The following is a 7,559-nucleotide window of genomic DNA, read 5'->3' as shown; positions in this document are numbered from 1 at the left end:
TTTTTTTTTTTTTTTTTTTTTTTTTTTTTTTTTTAAAGACAGGGTTTTACTGTGTGTGCATTCCTAGCTGACCTCGAACTCACTATGTAGACCAGGCTGGCCTCAAACTCAGAGAACAGTTATGGCTGCCTTCTAAGATCTGAGATTAAAGGTGTGCGCCACCATGCCTGGCCCTGGGTCTGTTCTTTGAAAGTTACTTTTAGTGTTGGGGATTGACTTGGCACATGCTAGCTAAGTCTTCTACCACTGAGCTACATCCCCTTCGAGATGGAGCCTCACTGTGTAGCCAAGGCTGGCTTAGAATTCCTGATCCTTGGGCCTCAGCATCCAGAGGGCTGATTTCCCAGAGGTCCTTCCATATTCTGAATACTAACCTTTATCTGTTTGATGTGTCCCCAACATTGCCACCCAGGCTGTTACTTGTCTCTGCCCTTGGTTCAGAGTGCCATTTTTATAATAGAGGGCTTTGGGGGTGGGTGTTAGTAATATAATAGAAATCAATCTTTTCTGACTCGTGTTCCTTACGTCAGAACTGTTTGTCTGCTCTCAGCTTGCCTGCATTTCCTCCTAATTATTTTAAAGTTCTGTTTTTCACTTTTAGATCTCTAATCCATCTGGAATTAATATTTATGGATGGCGTATAGAGGTTGCATGTGAAAAGCCGATTGTCCCAACAACTCTTTATTGAATAGACGGTTCTCTCTCGCTGAGTGCTGTGGGCCCCCCCTCCCCCATCATAAATCAAATCCCCACATACACTTGGCTCCGTTTCTGGCCACTCTGTTCTATTGATCTCTTTGTCCTGCCCGGCACCAAGACCGCATTGTTTTAATTACAATCAGTTTCAAAGAAAGTCTTGGTGTCTCTTTGGGACAGGCCACTTTCTTCTTCAGGATAGTCGGCTGCTTTCTTGGCCCCACGCTGTTCTGTATGAGGCTTAGACTCAGTCTCCCTCTGAAGTGTCCATTGAGATCATTACTGTGTATTCCTCGAATCAATTGATAAAGACGTGGGGGGAATGGTAATTGAGAATGATGGGGAGAATTCTCAAGCTTAACTGATCCTGTGTCTACATCTCTCCATTTAGTCCTTCTAGAATATAGTGCTTCATTCAGAAATATCTTGTAAGCTGGCCATAGTGGACCAGGCCTTTAGTCCCAGCACTCAGGAGGTAGAAAGTTAGTTAGGCTGATCTCTGTAAGTTTGAGGCTAGCCTGGTCTAGGTAGTGAATTCTGGGACATCCAGGGCTATGCAGAGAGATCTTGTCTCAAAACAGCAGCAGCAGCAGCAGCAACAGCAGCAACAACAAAAATGTACATTTTAAACGTAACATTAAAAGTTGTAACATTTACATATCTCTTATCTTGATTTTTTTTTTTTTTTTAAATCAGAGGCCAGAAGAGGACATCAGATCCCTTGGGACTGGAGCTGCAGATGATTGTGATCTACACATATGGATGCTGGCAACCAACCCCAGATCTGCTATAACAGCAATGAGTGCCCTTAGCCTCTGGACTATCCCTCAGACAGGGTTTCTCTGTGTAGCCTTTGCTGTCCTGGAACTGACTTTGTAGACTAGGCTGGCCTTGAACTCACAGAGATCCACCAGCCCCTGTGTCCTGAGTGCTACAACCAGGCTAAAACAGCAAAAATTTCTTTTTTTTTTTTGTTTTTTTGTTTTTTTGTTTTTTTGTTTTTTGGTTTTTGGTTTTTCGAGACAGGGTTTCTCTGTGTAGCCTTGACTGTCCTGGAACTCACTTTGTAGACCAGGCTGGCCTCGAACTCAGAAATCCGCCTGCCTCTGCCTCCCGAGTGCTGGGATTAAAGGCGTGCGCCACCACGCCCGGCTAGCAAAAATTTCTAATGAGTGATTGCTAATGTGTAGAAATAGGGAATTTTTCTATATCATTTGTATTTGGAGGCTGATCTTTGCCCAGTAACCCAGCCAAAGTCCCTTATAATAATTCCAGTAATATAGAGGCTGGACAGGTGGCTCAGTGGATAGTGTATGTGTGGTGAGAGCATAAGGACCTGTCTGAGGCTGGATCCCCAGTACTAGAACTTGTGTGCAAGCTGGGTGTAGCAGCATTCCCTGACAGACAGCTTCCACAGGCCTTGCTGGCCCGCCATGTAATTGCAGCAGCAAAGCTCTCTGTTTAGCAAGTGATCCTGTTTCAAGACACAAGGAGATGTTAAACAGTGGAAGATACCTGAAGGACACCTCTGGCCTCCACAGGAGTGTGCAGAAGCAAGCACACTACATGCATGCGCACACACACACACACACACACACACACACACACACAGAGCTACCAGACAAATCTAGGCTCTCTTAGATTTTTCTTTATAGATAATTGATCTATAAAGATGCCAGCGATTCTGTTTCTTTTATCTTCCTTAACCTTTTTAAACTATCTTATTGTTAAAAAACAAAACAAAACAAAAAAAACCAAAACCCTTATATGTGTGTATGGATGTACAGGGGTGGGAGAGGGGGATGTGTTGTGACAGGCTCACACTATACATCTCTGGCTAGCCTGCAACTTGCTATGTAGACCAGGCTGGCTTCAAACTTATAAGGATCCTCTTGCCTCTACCTCACTCGTGCTAGGATTAAAGATTGAAGGCACATGCCACCATAACTAGCTAAAATAATATTTTGAATTTATTTATAGTGTGCCTGTGTGTGTGTGTGTGTGTGTGTGTGTGTGCATGCACGAGCACACTTGGAGGTCAAAGGATATCCTGCTGGAGTTGTGTTCTTGTCCCAGCCCTTCCCCAGTTTTATTATTCAGTGGTAGCTTTTAAGGCTGACCTTCCTTTCCTGTAGGTCTCAGATCCTGCTGGTGGGCTGCCCTGGCCCTGCCTATTGCTGTGCACTGTCAGTGATAAACAAGTAGAAGATGCCTGAAGTTTACAGGTTACAAGGTACTTTGCCCTCCGTTAGCATTGGTCTTTCTTGCCTTTTTAGAGAGGGGATATCTCAGTGGCGATGGCTGTGGCACCCAGAACAGTTCCTTCCCCTTCTCTGCGACTTCAGGAATAGAAGTTTGGCCAAGAACAGTCTGGCACTCAGGTTTTGATGCTCTTGGGTGGTCACCCCTTAGGGGACCTGAAGTTCAACCTATGGAAAGGGGATGCATCTCAGCCAGTGGAGTGCTCGCTGAGCATATGAGGTACAGGCCTGTGATCACAACACTCTGCCCCCACCACAGGCAAGAGCAGCGGGAATTCAAGGTCATCCTTCGCTATAAAGCCAGCCTGGGCTCTATGACACCCCTTTTCAAAAATAAGACAGAATAAAAATTAAACAAAGGGTTTGGGAAGACGTACTAGGTCTCCAGGCTGGTGTCCTCAAAATATCTGTGAGGTTGATGGGAGAACAGGAGATGCCCTTGGATACCGGAGTGCTGACAGATGACAGGTGGGTGAGGAAACTAATTATTATTTCTAACCACCTACCCCCTACAGTAGGGAGTTCTTCTCCCTGTTTTTTTTTTTTTTTTAAAGTAAATTTTCTGGATAGGGAAATGGACGACATGCGCGATAGGCTTGTGGCCCTTGAGTGTCCTCCTGTGTCGCTCGGCTAACAGCGGGGTCTAGCACGCATGCCCCTTGCTCATACTTTCCCAGCCTGGAAGTGGGCGCTGCGCAGGCCTCGCTCCTCCCAGCTCTTCCACTCGCCATCAGCCCCATTGTTGCGCAAGCGCAGGGACGGCTGGAGCCTGTGAAGGCGCCCTCTCGTGGTAGACTGACCCAGTTGCACTCTTTGTTGTTGCTCTGGGGGCGGGGAAGAGGAGGGAGAAAGATGTGGGTGGAGTTTGGGAGGCAGAAGCCAGAATCAGATCACAATGATGAGAAAGCCGTTCCTTTGTCCCTGACAAAGACGCATAATATGCGTTTCGGATGTAGATGGAGAAATATGCCCCTTAGAGATCAAGAGGGAGACTAGAAGAGAATGAGACTGTAGAGAGACGATGTTTTCATTCAGGCATGATGCATGCATTCATTCATTCATTCATTCATCATTCTCTGGGGTGGACAGATGGGATAGGAAGCTGGTCGCCTAATGAGGAGGGCAATGAGGAAGAAGCCCCTGCTAGCAAAGAGTGGCGGGGGCAGGGGGAGGGGAGCAGAGGGGAAGCCCCAACTGAGCTTACTAGGATAAAACAGCTACCTGACCCATCCCTAACTACTTGCTCTGACTGATGAGGACTAAATAAATAAAGAATTAAAAGTGGGACACCCTGAACACCAGGGGGATGCTATTTGTGATGGATCGAAGCAATCACATATGTTTAAACTGTAATGATTATATTACTAACAAAGCCAAAGATGCTAATTGGTCACAGTTTGGAGGATGCTGGGAAATCAACCCATTATTTTGAAACCGGTGTATTTAGATATGGAAAGAATCGAGCATTTACACCCTTTCCTCTATGAACTGTGCCACCTGGAAAGCAAATTATGAGGGCAATTTTTCTGTCTGGCTGTATTCCAACTGCTGAGAGAGTGGCAGAATTGGAGTATCACCATTTTGCAAGGCAGAACAGCAAAAGCTGTAAAGACTGACTGTACACACTGTGCCTCCAGATAAAGAGCCTATCCCCAACTGTAAAGTGGGCTTGCAGAAGAAAAAACCTAAATATGCCCCAATCTCTAGATCCAACCATACTCTACAGAAGATAGCAGTGCCCAGAGAATTCCATTCGAGGAGGGTGCAAGGGTGACAAGGACATGGCAGAACACTGGAGAGATGCTGTCAGCAAATCCAGAGTGTGACCAATTGAAGGACTGATCTGCCTCCTTCACAGGAGAGAGGGAAAGAGAAAGGAGGGGAGGAAGAAGAGAATGGAGGGTTGCCAGGGAGGAAAAGAGGCAGAGACCACGTAAAGCCTATAAAAATATAGATATTTATATCTACCAACCAGTTACAGTGTCTCCACTATTTGGATGCTGATTCAAACAAATACATGGCTAAAACACACACACACACACACACACACACACACCCCACACCTATGAAACATGTGGGGTTGTGGTATACCACCTGTAGTAATCCCATTACTGAGACTGAGGCAAGAGGACCCTGAGTATCAGACCAGCAAGAGCTACGTAGTTAGACACATCTCAAAGAGAAAAAAGGAAGCAAAAGGCAAATACCAAGGCGTGAGCCCACAGTCCCAGGGATTTGGGAAGCTGAGGCAGAAGAATCCCTTAAACCCAAGAGTTTGAGGTTAACGTGAGTGTCATAAGACCCAGTGTCTCACAGAATGAAGAAAGACGGACTTTACAAGAGACTGGAAATCAAACACTAGAAGCTTGATAATTGATAATCCCTCACGATTATGTGTAAAGAGAAAGAGTCCTTCTCTTTAAAAGATATGCACTGAGAGACTGACAGATGAAATTAAATGGGAGACAGAATCTGGAAAAAGAGAGGGAGGAAGAGATTGGCCAGGAGCTGATAATTGTTGAAGCCGGGTAATAGATTTATAAGGCTCATTTATTATTCTGCGCATGTTAAAACATTTTTTTCTTTCATTTAGTGTATATATAGGTGTGAGTGTATGCCACACTTAGCAGGATTCCCCAGAGCTGGAGTTACAGGTGATTGTGAGCTGCCTGTGTGTGCTGGGAACTGACCTCAGATCCTTTGGAAGGACAGCAAGGGCTCCCAACTTCTGAGGCATCTCTCCACCCTCCCTTTTGAAACAGGGTCTCAGTATACAGCTCTGGCTGGCCTTGAACTTGCAGAGATCTGCCTGCCTTTGCCTCCTTTGTGTTGGGACTAAAGTACAACACCACACCTAGCTCTGGTCTAGCATGGTCTCTGGCTCTCCTGAATGGGGGTGCTCTTGGGAAAGATCAGAAGAGAAATATGGTTATAGCTTTTCCATTGAGGCCGGCCGGCCTTTGTGGACCTTTTGTTTTTGTGAGTAGGTAACATTGGGGCACACTTTGCCTTAACGCAGCCAAGAGTGTGATCTAAGGGTACCAAAAATAGCAGGAAGGCAACAGGGGAAGGTGTCACACGGGAGGCTCAGGGGCAGGGCAGGGACATCTGCTAACTCTGTACCCTTGCAAGTGTCTTCTACTCTTGCTCTGCCTTTAAACCCCCTTCCTCGCTCCTCCATCTCAGACTAGGCAGGAGATATCAAGGTGATCCGGGCACAAATGCCTGTGTGTGAGCCTGAGTGGAGGCTGACTCTGGAGATTCTGTGACTCTCAGGGGACACCCAGGGTGGTCAGGTGGGAAGCACGAAGGCAAAGGGACAAGGACAAAGTAACTTGCCCAGTCGTCACCTGAATGGAAACCTGAACTGAGACATCTTTGCTTGGACATTCAAGGTGTGGGGAGGTAAGGAGCCCTAATGTGAGGTCAGGCCTGCAAAGACTGTGGCAAGACCAGCAATGGTGAGGCACTGTTTCTTCCTCAGGGTTCAAGGGCAGAGTGTTCTGTTCCCTGTTCTCAGTGTTAGACCCTGCAAGAAAAGGGTAGATGCAGGAATGAAGGGCCAGAGGTGTCCACCATCAAAGGCATCATGGAAGAGCTGGACCCGGGGCTGTGAACTTTCTGAACATTCAGGGGGCATCAGTATGGCTTTGGAGGAAGTTAGAAACTGCCAGGCCTCAGCGACATCAGCTGTAAAACATGGGCTATGGGGATGTCTGTCTCATGGTACTGCTGTGGGTATGACATGGGTCAGAGCACAGAAATGCTTGTGAGCCTTTTGGCACAGAGACAGACAGGTCCTTCTCACCATCACACAAAGCCCCAGTCAGGCAGGATTTTCTCATCTCTGTATGATATAGGTGGCTGAACACGTGCTGCTTTCAGTATTTCCGTGTGTCCTCTGCAGAGGCCAGCACAAATCGTGCAGCTTATAATTGTGGAAGCAGAGGCCTGGAGAGGGCTAGTTACTTAAGGCCAGGTCTGCAGGAACTGTCAAGCTGGAACTCCAACCTTATGGGATTATCCCCAGCTATGTGAGCTGGAGAGAGCCTCTCTGCTTACCTGTCCCCATTTGGCCGATACTGTCTGGGTTGTCTCCAGCCAGACCTTCACATGGGAGATGTTGGTCTGCGGCTCAGGCTGGGTAACAGATATTTCTGCTTGCTGTTAAGGCAGTTGTCAGCCAGCCTCTACACTTACTAGTTGTTAGACCCCAGGTCAGGTGAGTGGCCCAGAACACCTGTTCCCACACCATGATGTTCTAAGGCTGGGCTGGCACAGGGATGAGGGAGGGGTAAATCACTAGTACCCAGCCAGCCTAGGAAGAGGAGGTACAGGAGAAAAGGCTTCAGAGAGGAGGGGACACATATGACCTGCTCAAAGTCTGCCCAAGGGACAAGGCAGGAGGGAACACCAGGCAGAGAGAGCAGCTTGGATGGAGGCCAGGAAACTAAGAGGACACATTAAGCTAGGCCAGAGTCTAGGGATGTTGGTGTGTGGGTGGGTGGGGAGGTGCCGTTCAAAATGGCCACAAAAATAGAGGAAGGAGCCGGGCGTGGTGGCGCACGCCTTTAATCCCAGCACTCGGGAGGCAGAGGCAGG

The 7,559-nt window shown here is 47.3% G+C and overlaps 1 protein-coding gene across 1 annotated transcript in view; it reads left to right on the top strand.

Moving 5' to 3' along the window:
- The first annotated feature begins 6,154 nt into the window (after positions 1–6,154).
- Positions 6,155–7,559, top strand: part of Sgca (sarcoglycan alpha) — a 14,609-nt gene continuing 13,204 nt past the window's right edge. The window contains exon 1 of the mRNA XM_021177378.2: positions 6,155–6,362. The gene's annotated coding sequence lies outside the window, so the exon portion shown is untranslated. The remainder of the gene's footprint in view (positions 6,363–7,559) is intronic.

This window comes from Mus caroli, chromosome 11 (assembly GCF_900094665.2).
Source record: "Mus caroli chromosome 11, CAROLI_EIJ_v1.1, whole genome shotgun sequence".
Classification (NCBI taxonomy): Eukaryota; Metazoa; Chordata; class Mammalia; order Rodentia; family Muridae; genus Mus; species Mus caroli.
Note: the sequence above shows the minus strand (reverse complement) of the source record. Positions and strands in the feature narration are given on the sequence as shown.